We start from the raw sequence: 19,509 nt of genomic DNA on the forward strand, positions 1-19,509 counted from the left end.
CATCCACTCCTTACACATCCGTCTCACCAACCAGCAGTTATTCATCTTTCTCATCCACTCCTTACACATCCGTCTCACCAACCAGCAGCTCCTTCCGTCTCATTATTCATCTTTCTCATCCACTCCTTACACATCCGTCTCACCAACCAGCAGTTATTCATCTTTCTCATCCACTCCTTACACATCCGTCTCACCAACCAGCAGTTATTCATCTTTCTCATCCACTCCTTACACATCCGTCTCACCAACCAGCTTCATTATTCATCCACTCTTTCTCATCCACTCTTTATCACATCCGTCTCACCAACCAGCAGTTATTCATCTTTCTCATCCACTCCTTACACATCCGTCTCACCAACCAGCTGTTATTCATCTTTCTCATCCACTCCTTACACATCCGTCTCACCAACCAGCAGTTATTCATCTTTCTCATCCACTCCTTACACATCCGTCTCACCAACCAGCAGTTATTCATCTTTCTCTCATCCACTCTTTACACATCCGTCTCACCAACCAGCAGCATATTTCTCATCATCTCTTCTCATCCACTCCTTACACATCCGTCTCACCAACCAGCAGTTATTCATCTTTCTCATCCACTCCTTACACATCCGTCTCACCAACCAGCTGTTATTCATCTTTCTCATCCACTCCTTACACATCCGTCTCACCAACCAGCAGTTATTCATCTTTCTCATCCACTCCTTACACATCCGTCTCACCAACCAGCTGTTATTCATCTTTCTCATCACTCCTTACACATCCGCCTCACCAACCAGCAGTTATTCATCTTTCTCATCCACTCTTACACATCCGTCCTCACCAACCAGCAGTTATTCATCTTTCTCATCCACTCCTACACATCCGTCTCACCAACCAGCTGTTATTCATCTTTCTCATCCACTCTTACACATCCGTCTCACCAACCAGCAGTTATTCATCTTTCTCATCCACTCCTTACACATCCGTCTCACCAACCAGCAGTTATTCATCTTTCTCATCCACTCCTTACACATCCGTCTCACCAACCAGCAGTTATTCATCTTTCTCATCCACTCCTTACACATCCGTCTCACCAACCAAGCAGTTATTCATCTTTCTCATCCACTCCTTACACATCCGTCTCACCAACCAGCTGTTATTCATCTTTCTCATCCACTCCTTACACATCCGTCTCCCAACCAGTAATGATCCATTTATCAACAATGTCAACTTTCAATTAATATGTGATGACACCAATACTCTAAATAGATTAGCAGAGTTGTGTCCCTTTGGTGTGCCAGGATTTGCTGGGATCTGATACAAGATTTGCTCTGATTATGATCCTTGGTCTGCCAGGACTTTACCCATCACCTGCCAACTGTAACTGACTTACCATCATATAACTGTATGCTCCTTGTCAAGAAGTATAACCAAATTCACTTATTCATTCACATTCAGTCATCCTTCCAATCCAATGACCATCTCCATTATTCCATGTATTCCACCTTATCCCTAACTACCCATCCACAATTTTCCCATTACTGGCACGAGCACAACATATTTTACACATACATACAAATAGAAACTAATATCTGCATTATACAAAGTCAAAAAGTGCAAAGTTTGCATGACAGATGAAGTCCAGTGCAGTTTCAGCCAGGCAATTACAGTAATTAACCTACTTCCAACATGACATGTGATCTGTTGCTCCAGCAGTATTACGATTCACGACAAGTGTCCATAACAGCATACACAGAAAATCTTGTCAAGTTCCGAGTTGGAAACAAACACAGAGGTACATGTCCTGCGGTTAATGGCCGTCATTACGCACATCCGGAGTATACGTTATCATTTGCAATCAGCAAACCTACATGACAGCCTATTTACCAAATATGAGGCTATTTTAGATGATAAGTTTGACCTTTCAAATATTCAGTGCACTTAAATCCAGCACTTTCAATGTTTTCAGCTTTAAATGAGACTTTTAATACTTCTATATCCTGGTCATGCTGGGTTTCAAATTAAAGATTTATCTGCTAGCACTTGGATTTTAAAAGAAAAAACTATGGAATTGGTTATTTTTCTTTCATTTTGAAAACACATTCATGATGTGTTACACATTCACGACAGAATGTTGCACAGAGAAAACATCTAAAGACATAGTATCCCACATTGGATTGTTTGCTTGTTGTTAACACTGCTCTATCAAGCTCAATGAATGAAGTCTATTAAAACTGAGCCTGGACCAGTAAACCTCATGATAGATAGAGTGAAGAATGATCTACAATGGCATGCCATCAACCAATCCACTGGCTGAACAATCATCTAGTTTCCTCTCACAACCAATCCACTGGCTGAACAATCATCTTGTTTCCTCTCACAACCAATCCACTGGCTGAACAATCATCTTGTTTCCTCTCACAACCAATCCACTGGCTGAACAACCATCTAGTTTCCTCTCACAACCAATCCACTGGCTGAACAATCATCTTGTTTCCTCTCACAACCAATCAACTGGCTGAACAATCATCTTGTTTCCTCTCACAACCAATCCACTGGCTGAACAATCATCTTGTTTCCTCTCACAACCAATCCACTGGCTGAACAATCATCTAGTTTCCTCTCACAACCAATCCACTGGCTGAACAATCATCTTGTTTCCTCTCACAGCCAATCAACTGGCTGAACAATCATCTTGTTTCCTCTCACAACCAATCCACTGGCTGAACAATCATCTAGTTTCCTCTCACAACCAATCCACTTGCTGAACAATCATCTTGTTTCCTCTCACAACCAATCCACTGGCTGAAAAACCCATCTAGTTTCCTCTCACAACCAATCCACTGGCTGAACAATCATCTTGTTTCCTCTCACAACCAATCCACTGGCTGAACAATCATCTTGTTTCCTCTCACAACCAATCCACTGGCTGAACAATCCATCTTGTTTCCTCTCACAACCAATCCACTGGCTGAACAATCCCTATCTTGTTTCCTCCACTGGCTAAACAATCATCTTGTTTCCTCACAACCAATCACTGTACTGAACACCTGGTGTTCTGAATTATGAGTTTTAAAAACATAAATATATTTTGATTTATTTTTTGGTGTTCTGACTTCAAGTCATAAAATTTTGATTTTATTTCTTGCCAAAACAACCACAGATCGCCAAACACAACATCAATCACTGGGTGGTTGGCGAAAAGAAAGATTCACACTGAGTAAATGTTGGTTTATAAGGAGATTCAAACAAAAGTAAAGGTTTGTTATCGGAGTTTATGCACTAAGTAAAGGATGGTTACAGGAGGATTTACACAAAATAAAGGATGGATACAGGAAGATTTACACTTAGTAAAAGGCTGGTTACAAAGATTCACACTAAGGGCTGGTACACAGGAAGATCCACACTTGTTTCCTCTCACAGTTGAACAATCATTCCAACCAATCCACTGGCTGAACAATCATCTTGTTTCCTCTCACAACCAATCCACTAGAAAAATCATCTTGTTTCCTCTCACAACCAATGCACTAGCTGTTTCCTCCTCATACAAACCACTCCTGTCTCCCTCTCACAATCAATCCACTGGCTGAACAATCCATCTAGTTTCCTCTCACAACCAATCCACTGGCTAAACAAACAACTTGTTTCCTCTCACAACCAATCCACTGGCTGAACAACCCAGTGTTCACAACCTGAGTTCCCCACAAGGCCATAACTTCCAACTTTTCCTCTTCACATAACTCAAGAAAGTACACTGGCTGGTTGAACAACCCAGTGGTGTTCTGAATTATTTTTAATAAACATAAATATTTTGATTTATTTTTTTATTGTGACTTTCAAGTCATAAAAATTGAGTACGTCTTGCCAAAACACCACAGATATTGTACGCAAACACAACATTGTCAGCGCTTCACATTCATTGCCAAAAACCCTAAATTATGGTTGGCGAAAGAAAGATTCACACTGAGTAAATGTTGGTTATAAGGAGATTCAAACAAAGTAAAGGTTTGTTATCGGGAGTATGCACTAAGTAAAGGATGGTTAAAGGAGGATTTACACAAAGTAAAGGATGGATACAGGAAGATTTACACTTAGTAAAGGCTGGTTACAGGAAGATTCACACTAAGTAAAGGCTGGTTACAGGAAGATTCACACTAAGTAAAGGATGGTCACAGAAAGAATCACACTAAGTACAGGTTGGTTACAGGGAGATTTATACTAAGTAAAACATAGTTACAGGTACCAACAATCTGTAAACCTTCCACTGTGTTTAAACAAGACTCTTGAGTGATATGACTTCAGTTATCATGTTATATCCTGACAACTGCAGAGTTATAGTTTCATGTCCACTCGGACAATGGCTTCAGTAGATTGTGACAGAACAGGCACGGGGCTCAAAACAGGATTACCAATCCATATGTACTTTACAGGTTTTCATCTTTAAGAATTTGTCTTGAAGCATGCAATTTACAAAACTGGTTTGCCTTCGCTTGTTGTAATTTATTTCTCTTGAAGTAGGAAGGTTTTAAAAGCAGACCTGACAACTGTTTTGTTGGTTTGTAAGGCCCAAAAATATTGATATTTTCATGAAGAGTCATCATGGAGTTGTTAATCTATAAACTCACACAGGAATATCTCTATCTAAACATTATATGACAATTTTATTGTAGTGAATATGCCAGGAGGGTACTTAACGGCCACCCACAAAACTCAATTGTTGGCATAAACTCCTCCAAATCTGCCATTACCTGACTTTTATGTTCACTTCTGTACATCATGCTTGTAACCACAAGAGCACAACCGTTCTAATCAAATCTCAATATATCATAATTTCATTTGGATTTGTTGATCAAGGCCAGAGACTGTTCACACCACCTGGTTGGGACTCGGGTTTATTACCAGGATAACTCAGAAAGTTTTAACGCTGTACAAGCACTCAGTTCGATAGTCTAAGGACACGCCTGGTAAATATTTATCACTTTATTTGCATCTCATTTCAAACACTATAAATTATTCAGCTATGTTCTCATTCCTTTACCTAACCTCCACTCCATAGCTCTCAACTTAAACCAAGCCGTTGCTCTATTCAACCAACCCCCTACTCTCTTCAACCAACCAACTATTCCATTCAACACACACCCCCCCACACACACTCTATTAAACCAACCAACCAACCACATAATTCAACCAAACAACCACTCTATTCAACCAACCCACCATCTCTTCCTCTAGACACTTTCATTCATCCACAAAAACATCTTCATTCAACAATGCCATCTCTTCATTCAACCACAAATACCTCTTCATTCAACCACAAATACCTCTTCATTCAACCACAAATACCTCTTCATTCAACCACACCATCTCTTCATTTTTCCATGCTATCTCTTCATTCAACCGGGGTAGCCTAATGGTTAAAGCGTTGGCTCGTCATGCCGAAGACCCGGGTTCGAATCCCCACATGGGCACAATGTGTGAAGCCCATTTCTGGTGTCCCCCGCCGTGATGTTGCTGAAATATTGCTAAAAGCGGCGTAAAACCAAACTCAGTCAGTCAGTCAGTCTTCATTCAACCACAAAGACCCTTTCATTCAGTCCTAAGACATTATGTTGAGGAGGATTGATATAGTTAAAGCCCTAAGATAACTTGTTAAACTAGAATGACTTTAGTGTCAAGATGATCCATCTGCTGGAAACAATGAACATAAATATAGTCAACATAATTCCACGAGTATATGTTCTGTCAAAGGAAAGACAGGAATATATGGATGGACAACTTCTTTACAAGCAAGGTTTCAGCGTAGTCCCTAAAACTGTTCAGCAAGTCATGCACGGAGTATGGATTGAGAGGCATATATCCAAGGATGTGTTTTTACAGTTGATTGGATTAAAGTTTGAATGAGGTAGAGAAGCCAGTTAACTACAAAGCCAGTTAAGGTAAGAGTATAAAATGCTAACAGGTGAAGCTTGTACTACGTCCTCATGTTTTCCATACTATACATCACTTGCTTGATAACAGCATCACAGCCTACATCAAAATCAGGTTGTTATAAAGAAGTTGTTCATCCATATATTGTCATCCTTCTCATTCCTCTAAATACCTCTCAGATACATTCTATCTCTGATAAGCACTTCTTGTCTCAATTTGGTATCCTATACCCTTCATTTACAAAATAGTTACCGTCTTGAAAAACAAAATCATTAATCACAATTTTCAGAAAATTTTCCTATTCAGTTTAATACAGTCAACACTTAACCTGAAACTAACTGTACATGTATCAATGGGGATTATTTAGGAGGAATAGACGCAAATTTATTACCTTTTTTTCTACACCATTAGTCCAGTATGGGAGCTGGGCCCCTGGACCTAACTTATTCATAACTCAGCAAGTAGCCAGATATATCACTTAACCTTCAGCCAATAAAACTGTGAATAATTACACCAGAAATCTTTAACGATGTTTTTCGAATCAGCAGCACATTAAAGTACTCAGGAATTTTTCGGTCGTGGGTTTTAAGAATTTCTATTGTTGCCTGTTTAGTCGTGTATGATGATGGAGGATGGGCTTCATGGTAGAAATGTTAACACACTGAAATATATGATTTCGCCTCTGAATGATCAAACATACTAAAATCTTTAATAATACACAACCATGAACTATAGGGTAACCTTGTTATCACAAGCCCCAAGTTTCCTTTGTTGTGTGAATTACAAGATTCTGGAAATGGGAAAATTGAAAAACATTTCTGAGGATATATATGCATTATTTTATATGCACTGATGCCATTTTTATTTCACCAAAACTACTTAATATCAGTTTTTTCACATATTATTTATCAAATACATGTAGTTTTAGAGTTGTACCAGATGTAACATATATTACGTAAATACATAACAAAATAATTGCTACTTTTTCATACAGAAAATTCAAAAAGAAAATATAAAGAAAACAATTCATTCTGCCTTATATTAAAAAACTTTAAATGAAAATCTAATAACAAAATTGTTCTCTCTCCTGTAACATATGATATACCTTCTGGAAGGTTCAATTCTTCAAGACACTGTTATCCCAATGATAACACAAATATTAATATATCATAGTCCATCTGGAAAGAATTCATGACTAACATGTTTCTTTATTGAAAGCTATCTAGGTCAGTGTGATAAGGCTGATAGCTAAATACAATTAACATTATCATTGCTTTGATTGGTCTAGAACCAATTATTCTATTTTCTTTTAATCGCAATTATCAATTAAAACAACTAAATATTACATGTTAATAACAGGTGCATAATTCACCAATAAAGAACCACAACCATATTATAACTATTTAAGCAACACAAAGAAACAATTAATTACATTTATCAAACAAATTCTAAATTGGCCTCTTGCAGAGATACTTCAGTCAGGTAAAGTGGCCTTTGATCTGTGTAAGTAACTCGTTACAGGTGAAACGGTTTCTTCCAGCTGTACATTGTTATAGGGAAGAGATCCGCAGGTAGAAACATCAAAGGGAACAGGTAAGATGTTACCTTTGTAACACCTGAAGTTGAAACTATGTACAAACAGTGACATACAGGTAGAGAGGAATGTACATGACAGATGCGAGCGAGGACACCCTCAGGTGGGTTTACTACCTGACTTGCGAAGCATTTCATGAAGTCGCTTTACTGCCACTGCAGCATTCAGCAACAAATATCCTAAAATATGTACCATATTTCATCTAATAGGCGCCAGGTCTCTAATAAGCATGGGCATAAAGCAGTGGTTTAAGAAATAAGCTTGTGCCTCTAATAAGGGCCGGGTTTCCAATAAGTGACGGGTACATGTTTTATAAAATTATTCTCCCTTAATCCAAAGTATATTTATTAAGGAATGGCACCTTTAGTCATAACTTCCTGTCCTCCACATGGCACGGGTTGATGGATATTATGCAATAAGGGCCAGGTCTCCAATAAGGGCCAGGTCTCCAATAAGGGCCAGGTCTCCAATAAGGGCCAGGTCTCCAATAAGCGCCAGGTCTCCAATAAGCACCAGGCCTCTAATAGGCGCTGTGTCTGGAAGTTTGTTGTAAAATAAGTGCGTGGGTGCTTATTAGAGGAAATACGGTACTTTGAAATATATGCATAACATATCAACTGATAACACTCCTATTGTCACAATTATCAGGTGGAAGAACTCCTCTCTCTCTTTGACAATAAAAAGTGCACAACAAATCACAGATCTTTTATCAAAATTTGAAGTTTACAAATTCTGCCAAGCAGTACGTGTTTGCTTATACATTTGGGGTAGAACTTCCAGTGAATGTTATTCCATTTACGCAGTTTAAAATGAAAGAAAATTCTTCTTACCTTCTCCCAAAATGCATTAGAATGTCCACTACCTTGGTGGTCCTGACAAAGGTTTGATCATGCTATCAAGTCAATGTCCACTACGTTGTGGTCCTGACAAAGGTTTGATCATGCTATCAAGGTCCTGACAAAGGTTTGATCATGCTATCAAGTCAATGTCCACTACCGTTGACAAAGTTTGATCATGCTATCAAGTTAATGTCCACTGACAAAGGTTTGATCATGCTATCAAGTCAATGTCCACTACCGTGGTGGTCCTGACAAAGGTTTGATCATGCTATCAAGTCAATGTCCACTACGGTGGTGGTCCTGACAAAGGTTTGATCATGCTATCAAGTCAATGTCCACTACGGTGGTGGTCCTGACAAAGGTTTGATCATGCTATCAAGTCAATGTCCACTATGGTGGTGGTCCTGACAAAGGTTTGATCATGCTATCAAGTCAATGTCCACTCACGTGGTGGTGCTGACAAAGGTTTGATCATGCTATCAAGACAAAAGGTTTGATCATGCTATCAAGTCAATGTCCACTACGGTGGTGGTCCTGACAAAGGTTTGATCATGCTATCAAGTCAATGTCCACTATGGTGGTGGTCCTGACAAAGGTTTGATCATGCTATCAAGTCAATGTCCACTACGGTGGTGGTGCTGACAAAGGTTTGATCATGTTATCAAGTTAATGTCCACTACGGTGGTGGTCCTGACAAAGGTTTGATCATGCTATCAAGTCAATGTCCACTACCTTGGTGGTCCTGACAAAGGTTTGATCATGCTATCAAGTCAATATCCACTACGGTGGTGGCCCTGACAAAGGTTTGATCATGCTTTCAAGTCAATGTCCACTACCTTGGTGGTCCTGACAAAGGTTTGATCACTCTGTCAAGTCAATGCTGGCCCTGGTTCAAAGCATCTTAATTATTTTAGTACTTAATATCTGCTCCAAAGAAAGTAAGGACATCCATTTCGTCAATATCATTAAAGCATCTTTTGAATAAAAAGATCATATTTTCTTGACTGACAACTTCTGTACTGCAATGGATGTAATGTTTCAGCATAGATGCTAACACCATTATCACATTTCTACTACATCTTACCATCATCTAATGAAGGCCGATCAACCCTTTCCCCAGGTTGTCCATCTGGCTTCATAGCTGTTATCTATTATCACAACAACCATCAGTAGAGTCATCACACTGTACATCAACCTCCTCATTGCATAAACTCAATTATCGTTCATGTGTATACTCTCCTTGTCCATTATGTTGTATATCACTTGCTCGATAACGGTGTCAGCATCTACACCCATCTACACCGAAACACGGCATCTACAGCAATAAAGAGGTTGTCAATCCATAAAACTAGTTCATCATCATACCAGCTTATAAATACCAGTGAAAGAAGTTCTGTTTAGTTGGGACAGTGGGGTAGCCTAGTGGTTAAAGTGTTCATTCTTCACGCCAAAGACCCGGGTTCGCCACATGGGTACAATGTTTGAAGCCCATTTCTGGTGTCCCCAGCCGTGATATTGCTGGAATCTTGCTAAAAGCGGCGTAAAACTAAACTCACTCACTCTAATGATTTGATGACAGTTGCTTCCGAGCCACATATAACCACCAAATGCCTCTTTTACACACAAGAAGGAAAGGCCGACTACTTCCAGTGAGACTTAAAATATATACTTGCTTACTTCACATCTGGCAGAACCATGTATTCAATGAAATGTTTTATATTATAAAATAGAGAACTGGATAATCTGTGTAATAGGCATGGCAGAACCATGTATTCAATGAAATGTTCTATATTATAATATAGAGAACTGGATAATCTGTGTAATATAAGATTCTGCCTGTTTTTATAATTTAAGTCATGTTAACAAAAACACCTGAAGCTTAAAATATGGCAAATTTCATTTTGAGTTGTTTGTCCACAACATTCTTTTTTAAAAAAATATGTCTAAACTTGTTTAGACAACTCCAGGTAAAAACAGTGGAGACAAGATAACTAACACAAGTGGAGCTTACGAGTCACACAAATTGTGTTAAGACGAAACAAACACGGCATGTCAGAGTGACATATTATTATTATAGGATATTTATATAGAGCACATATCCATGCAACTAGTACATGCTCAAGGCGCTGGTAGTTTTCCCTCGATCATTGGATGTCAATCTCAACGGCAAATCGTATTATCAATCTCAACTCCCTGGGGAGTATACAATTCTTGCAGCCACTAGGCGCACCGAGTTATTGTGGCTTTCTCATTCTAAAGAGGTACCCATTCACAGCTGGGTGGACTGGGACACATAGTCACAGTACTTTGTCCAAGTTCACTGCACGTTGCTGTACCCGCAACTAGGTGTTTGCATGTATTCATATGGCCACCATCTGGTCATATACTAACTGATTCGTGGGTTCTTTTAAGTGCACAGGGTTGTGTACTGTACACTAGGGGCTGTGACAACACTGAAAGAGTCTGCACACAAAGTTGACTCCAAGGTTTTTACACCCGGTCACAGGTGGGCTCGATCCCGAAACCTCAACCTCGCTGGATCACTAGTCTGGCGCCTTAGCCAGGTCGCCCACCACGCCCCCAATACATGCACTGTCATGTCAGTCAAATCCAGTGAAACCAAGGATTGGTTACATGAGGAAGATTTACCTGTATGGACAGAAAATAAAGATACCGGTACACCTGACAAGGCTTGGCTTCCTGCAAGTTGCTGTTGTGACCCGATCCAGTCTGCCTGGCTGGGTTGAGTGTTATTTCAAATATATCTTACTGGCTCAAGTGCCTGTACACTAACGTAGGTGTGTCATTTCATATATATCTCACTTCTTTCAGTGCCTGTACAGACAGGTGAAACACTAACGTAGGTGTGTCATGTGGGTTATTTCTAACAAACTCCTTTCATGAACTACCTGAACATCCATTGGTTCTGTTTGATAATAGGCAGCATGGGCTACAGTGAGTGAGTGAGTGAGTGAGTGAGTGAGTGAGTGAGTGAGTGAGTGAGTGAGTGAGTGAGTGAGTGAGTGAGTGAGTGAGTGAGTGAGTGAGTGAGATGATCCTATATATCCTGTCAATGCCCAACACGAGGCAGGGTAGCAACAGGCACCATCTGTGGTATGAAGCAGCCAGGGTTTGATCGACTGACCTTTCCCACTCTGAGTGAGCGAGTGGGTATCCTTTTACGCCGCTTTGAGCAATATTACAGCAATATCACAACGGGTGACACCAGTCAAAGACTGCACACATTGTACCCATGAGGGGAATCAAACCTAGATCTTTGGCGTGATGAGCAAATGCTTTACCCACTAGGCTACCCTACCACCCCTTTCTTCCCCACTCTGGACAGACGCTCTATCCCCGGGAGCACAGAGGTAGTCACATAGTGGTGGAAAGGCTTCAGAATTTACAGTTTTGGATAAACCCATGGGCACAGGCGTGATGCTGAAAAAATTTCAAATCAAGCCATCTGTGTCATTCATTTCTACACAGGGAATTGTTGTACTCAGCTGCCAGTTGCTCATGTCCGTTGCTTATTCAGGTGTCTGCTCTCACTTGCTGTTGTTTCCAAAACACACCTCAGGATTGCGTGTTGGATACCTGAGTGAGTGAGTGAGTGAGTGAGTTTTAGTTTTACACCGCACTCAGCAGTATTCCAGCTATATGGCGGTGGCCTGTAAATAATCGAGTCTGGACCATACAATCCGGGGATCAACAGCATGAGCATCGATCTGCGTAAAATTGGGAACCGATGACATGTGTCAACCAAGTCACCAAGCCTGACCACCCGATCTGGTTAGTCGCCTCTTACGACAAGCATGGGTAACTGAAGATCAATTCTAACCCTGATCTTCACGGGTGTTGGATACCTGAGATATGCTTGAGTACATTACAACTCTCCTGAATAAAGACTATATGCCTGGTATGTAACACACTGAATATTTCTGCTTCAAGCAGACTCAGCTCACTCATAGCGTCTCTATAACATACCACCACCATGTGTAAAGACTACACCATGTGATGGTTCGTCAACCAGGACTGGGTTTGAATCCACAATGATAAATGTCTGCATGTCCAAGGACTGCACCTCAGCAGAGAGAATTGTGGCACCATAGATGACAGGGTTAAAATGACTAAACTGCTAGAAATCAAACTCATCTTCCTCACTCACAAATGAAGCAATGTTTCTGATATCGGCTCGCTACCACACTATGTCTCCACAATGTTCACAGTGTAGAGTGTGTCTGTGAGACCGTACTGGACGGTGGTCAATCGTCCAGGACCCGTTAACTCTACACAAACACATCCTGCATACCCTGGAGCCTTCACTGACCCCTGCCACAGTTCAAGCTGTCTCAAGTGTATATGTATATAGATGTAGCAGTAACTCTACAGAGCATGGCACAGTGCCTTGAATGTAACAAAGGGTATCGTTATTTAGTGGAAATATGTTTCGTCTACCTCAGGGGCAGTATACAGGATTAAGACTACATTGATTATATTTTCATTCCATGTAGTTTTCCTCAGACAAATATACTGGGGTAGGTAAAAATAATGAAAACATTTTGTATTTGATTACGTATGTGTAAATCTGCTTTGCAGGAGAAAGCTACCAACCAGTATGAAATACAGGATGTCACCGAGTGTTTTCAGTTACCAGTATTTCACTTCTGTCTCCTCAAGTCTTGTTCTCATTGATACATGTGTGCAGGAGCCATGAAACAGGTAAAACTGAACTGAACCATTACTAATAGAAACAATTAAGATGGACTTTTTGTGTTTTACTTTGTTTTTTCATATTTTCCTTCTCCTGATTCAGCAACAATAGATACATTCTTGTACTTTATATCTGTTGTCTCTATGGCTGGGTGAACCATAAATGGACAAATTACAAAAGTGCGCTTTGTTATTTTCTGGAAGTTCTCCCTGCAGGTGTGCATAATTACATCCTGGGACAATATATTAATAACTTAACAGCCGCCATCATAACTTCAGACACAGAACATTTATCTTAGATTAAAAAATGACATTATGTTAGGAGTTGTTTGTGGAGGAACAGATACTATCAGTCTATTACATCTCAAAATATTTTTTTCATCAGACAATTTAGAACAACTTTATTCACCAATTATTATTTCCAGAAAATACATCTGCCATGATGATTCTATGATAAATGCTTAAAATAGCCACAGAAGCCTTTGGTCCTGGGTTCAAGCCCTGGTTTGCTGAGACCTGGGTTTGTCTGCTCCATGCCTGGGCCGGTCAGTTTCATCGAGAGTGATATTTATGTACAGTCAGCTGACCAGCAATGATATAACTACTAAATAATAAGCAGCGTAATATTGAAATGGGTTTCCCACTCAATCAGTATCATTGAAACCTTCACTTTGCTTTGTCAAGAACCCCATTGGTGCAAGTGAGTTGCTTGGACTTCAGTCATCCATACTTTATATTATGACTGAGCTTAGTTTTACGACGCTTTTAGCAATATTCCAGCAATATCACGGTGGGGGACACCAGAATTGGGCTTCACACATTGTACCCATGTGGGGAATCAAACCTGGGTCGTCTCTGCGTGACGAACGAACGCTTTAACCACTGGGCTACCCCACTGTCCCCCATACGTATATTTTATGGGTGATTTGTCACAGCATGAATATTGTCGAATGGACATAAAACAACATGCACTAACTAACAACATGCACTAACTAACTCATCAAAAAACAACTATCATTGCACAAGAAACATTTAATTTTTTCAGTTGAATGGGGCAGGCATTTTTGTATGTTTTTATCTGTTCCAGTGCACCTTGTAAAGATACCTAGTCAACACAGTGAGTCACCTGGAGGCATCAGCGACGGGTCAGTACTAACACATCATGCAGGTGACAGGTCAGTACTAACACATCATGCAGGTGACAGGTCAGTACTAACACATCATGCAGGTGACGGGTCAGTACTAACACATCATGCAGGTGACAGGTCAGTACTAACACATCATGCAGGTGACGGGTCAGTACTAACACATCATGCAGGTGACAGGTCAGTACTAACACATCATCATGCAGGTGACTAGGTCATGCAGGTGACAGGTCAGTACTAACACATCATGCAGGTGACGGGTCACATCATGCATCGGTCAGTAATTGTGGTACTAACACATCATGCAGGCGACGGGTCAGTACTAACACATCATGCAGGTGACAGGTCAGTACTAACACATCATGCAGGTGACGGGTCAGTACTAACACATCATGCAGGTGGGGTCAGTACTAACACATCATGCAGGTGGTCAGTACTAACACATCATGCAGGTGACGGGTCGGGTCAGTACTAACACATCATGCAGGTCAGTACGGTCAGTACTAACACATCATGCAGGTGACTAACACATCAGTACTAACACATCATGCAGGTGACGGGTCAGTACTAACACATCATGCAGGTGACGGGTCAGTACTAACACATCATCAGTACTAACACATCATGCAGGTGACGGGTCAGTACTAACACATCATGCAGGTGACAGGTACTAACACATCATGCGAAGTACTCAACTAACATCATGCAGGTGACGGGTCAGTACTAACACATCATGCAGGTGACGGGTCAGTACTAACACATCATGCAGGTGACAGGTCAGTACTAACACATCATGCAGGTGACGGGTCAGTACTAACACATCATGCAGGTGACGGGTCAGTACTAACACATCATGCAGGTCAGTACTAACACATCATGCAGGTGACGGGTCAGTACTAACACATCATGCAGGTGACGGGTCAGTACTAACACATCATGCAGGTGACAGGTCAGTACTCAACACATCATGCGTCAGGTGACAGGTCAGTACTAACACATCATGCAGGTGACGGGTCAGTACTAACACATCATGCAGGTGAGTACTAACACATCATGGGTCAGTACTAACACATCATGCAGGTGACGGGTCAGTACTAACACATCATGCAGGTGACAGGTCAGTACTAACACATCATGCAGGTGACGGGTCAGTACTAACACATCATGCAGGCGACGGGTCAGTACTAACACATCATGCAGGTCAGTACTAACACATCAGTACTAACAAATCATGCAGGTGACAGGTCAGTACTAACACATCATGCAACAGGTGACAACACATCATGGGGTCAGTCAGTACTAACACATCATGCAGGTGACAGGTCAGTACTAACACATCATGCAGGTGACAGGTCAGTACTAACACATCATGCAGGTGACAGGTCAGTACTAACACATCATGCAGGTGACAGGTCAGTACTAACACATCATGCAGGTGACAGGTCAGTACTAACACATCATGCAGGTGACAGCATGGCTTGTGTAGCTGTCAATAACAAAGCAAACATGTCCACATAAAACTGCCATGACTGTCGAGACATGACCACTTGACCATCCGGTCCATGATCTTGGCCCTCACAGGTGCGCTCCAGCGTACTACCAACAGTAAGCCGCGTGGAATTGGTCATTATGAAATACATACTGACAGTGTTGTAATCAGAGCCATACGTTACAGAGGCCTTCATTAAGGAATATATTATGTTGACAAAAATCTTGTACCCACATTCTTTCTTAATTGTTCATTCTGTTATATTTGAATGCTAACAATCAGTCCAGTTGGCGGTTTCATATCTAATGAGTGACATCATTATTTTGTAATGATGAGAACCTCAAAGCTCCACGCAGGCGAGGTGAATGGGGAGTTTTACATTGCATTCAAGCTTGATGTACTTACAGAGCATATTCATGCTAGCGTGTGTGCATGTCAACAGGAGCCCTGGGAGACATGTCAATTTAGGGCATTTGTTGGGAAAATAATGTTGTTCAGGGACTGTGAGACAGACACAGAGATGTCAACATTTGTCCAGAACTGTTCTACAGTTTTAACAGGGATACCAAACAGGGATACCAAACAGACAACACTATTTCTCCACGCCAGTCAGCCCATGTTTCCTTCAGACCATTAAGATGAGAAACAAGTTGCAGATACATGTAACTTCGTCATCAACACTGACTGTAACTTTGTCATCAACACTGACTGTAACCCTTCAGGTAACCTGCTGCACCTGGTGGACAAACTATACATAAAAAAACGGTTATATCCAGCGATTGCTGATTGGCCTCCTGATCATTCATCACAAAAGATTTATCACGGAATCTTTCAGAACAGTTTGCACAAAACTAATCTTTCCAATCCCAGACTGACAAAGGCCTGAGTGAACATTTCGTCCAACAGTAAGATAAATGTGTTAGCAAGTAACTTGAAACATGGGACTTGACAATGTAATGTAATCCGTCTCCCAACTAATTGCCTCATCGATCCACACAGGAACATGGGCAGCGACATGTAAATGGCGAAACAAACAGGGATACAAATGTTTATCGATGATACGAAATTTCCTCTTTTGTGGATCCTTGTCAATTTCCCCATGAGGGCAGACTGGATGAATCTATAGCAGAGACTGACTCGCCAATATCAATGTAATCTAACCAGTATACACTATACAGGACCTGATTCAGGTCAGCTGAAAGTAAAGTCAACAGGCTGATTAAACCAGTATGTTAATCCTTCACCTCATGTTTGTCTGCATCGTACATGTGGGGATTAAAAAAACTTGCTGATCCAAATTCCATGGTTGTTGGAAAGTCAATATGGAAACAAAAGTTTTAAAGGATAAAAAACAGGTACCAGGGAAAGAATTTTGTGTGAAGTATATGTGGCAACCTGAAGATTGCTGACAAACCTGCTTAAGTGTGCAAGTGACATCAGATAAAGTTTTGTGCATTTAACAAGTGGTTTGTGGTAAGTTCTTTACGTGCTGCTGATAGTTTAACTAAGGAGGAGGAGAGTGAGTGAGTGAGTGAGTGAGTGAGTTAGTTTAGTTTTACGCCATTTTTAGCAATATTCCAGCAATATCACAGGGGTCTCCAGAAATGGGCTGCACACATTTGAACCATTGTGGGGAATCGAACCCAGGTCTTCAACGTGACGAGCAAACGCTTTAACCACTCGGCTACCCGACCACTCCTAACTAAGGAGGAAACATAGGAATGAGATGATGGAAAATAATGTAGACACAACATAAAAGAGGAAGAAAGTGGCAATCAGACAAGGAATGCTGAAAGAGAAATTACTTGTGTTTCAGGTTTCTTACTTATTTATTGTTTCACATGAGACCTTACACTAACAACTAGTCTCTGAAATGAACATATTTTACAGAAAGAAAAGTTCATAGTAAAAAAATATAATATAATGAAAAGGAGCCCTGAGACTTCTTTGGAAATCTAGACCATATTTTCTAGACTTGCGGGGGCTTTCTTGGATATATTTGCTTCAGGGTCTGTATGACAGACTAGTGAGACCTGGACATGTTTAGCCCTGCTAAATACCAGCTGGCAAGAAACATTTGTTATTAAAATCAGATGTGTTGCTGTCCAAACTTCAGAAACACTGCAACTAACACCAGTCTTGAATATGTCACCTATCATTCTTCAAAAACAAAAACTTTAAACGAAAAGAACCCTACCTGCTGATACCACTTACCAGAAACTAGCATTTGTTTTGCTTGACCTCGGGCAAAAAGAAAGGATGCATAGATGAAAGCAAAGAAAGAACTGTAAAGAAAGGAAGGACAAAAGAAAGATGCGTGAGTGAATGTTGTTTAAATCCAGTCAGCAATATTTCAGTCCAGATAAACCAGTGACTGAATCCATAAAAAAATCTACCCTAACAGGACACGACAAAAAAGTGGAAATACTTCAGGAAGGAAAGAAAATATGTTATAACAGACAAAATACACAATGGAGACAAAAGAAGAGAAAAGGGGAATGAAAGAAGGGAAGGATAACAGAAAGAATGGGAAAAACAAAGAAAAGAAATAACACAATCTCAGCATTAGTGAGATACACACTATTAAACAGACATAAACTGCCAGCCATTTACAAGTTAAAGGTACTTTGGCTACCAGTGAATGACAAGTAAATATACTTCTCCAAACAAGAAAATGTTAAGTACTGAAAGCCGGAAATTGAAGCACTGGAGTTAAACCTGAACAGCTTGTTGTTCAAATATTTGATTGGGATAATAACGCTTCATGTTCATATTGACTGTCAAATTAAGAGCAGGCGACTGAAAGCTCCAAGCAAAGACCACAGGCTTACAATGGGATTAAGGTTTTTAAGACTGCTACAGGAAATGAGTATTTGTTTTGCATGCAGTGGCCATCTTGAGGGTAAGACATTAGCAGTCTCCGCTGAAATAAATGTAGCAGTTCATAATTCAACTATATTAAAGAAATCATAAAAATAATCTTAAAGTAATTTATTGATCATAAATCAATACCCATAATACATTTCTGTAAAACATACTCTGGGAAACGTTAAATCTATGACATCCTATATTTATATTATTAATACCTATAGGCTCCTAGATTGTCTTGAAAACATGGTCAGATTGTCTATCGGCTTTAAATGTGTTTATTCAGAAATTTCATAGTCAAATCTCAAACAACTGTTAGGTCATTAATCATTAAAATGATACGTTTATCAATAAATCAATACCAAGTTAGCTTACGGCGTCTATGCATACAGACTGGTGATTTGAAGAATTGCCGGATGTATGTACACAGATAATGACAGAGGGATATACCAACAATATGTTCTTGTGATTGAAACTTACAAGATCCAGTCAGATTAAAGATTCAATATGACATATAGGGAAACTCACTATTCATTTTGAAATACTTAGATAATGATGCCTAAAAAACAGTTTCATGCACGTCAAATTTGGCATACCTTTCTCTCTTTATCATACAATATATTGATATCATTATTTATGTTTTTTTCTCAGCTGTCAATAAAATGTAAGTTAGTTGTTCCAAGACATAAAATGTTAAGAAAACGTAAACATACACATGAGCGTTATTTCAAACACGAATCAAACCAACATTTACTAATTTACATTGGTTTTGGGGCTTCATTCAAGAAAGAAAGGATAATGTAGATCTTGGAAGATTGAATGTTAAGTTACTTATAGCTTCAGAAATACTACTTACCTCATATGAAGCTGCCATAACTGAGCAGGTCCATCAAGTAATGTACAGTCATTTTGGAGTGGTCATCTTCCATAAAAGACACACTGCAAATGGGA

Source organism: Haliotis rubra, unplaced genomic scaffold, assembly GCF_003918875.1.
Source record: "Haliotis rubra isolate DU_JTF1 unplaced genomic scaffold, ASM391887v1 Scf119, whole genome shotgun sequence".
In the NCBI taxonomy this organism is placed as follows: domain Eukaryota; kingdom Metazoa; phylum Mollusca; class Gastropoda; order Lepetellida; family Haliotidae; genus Haliotis; species Haliotis rubra.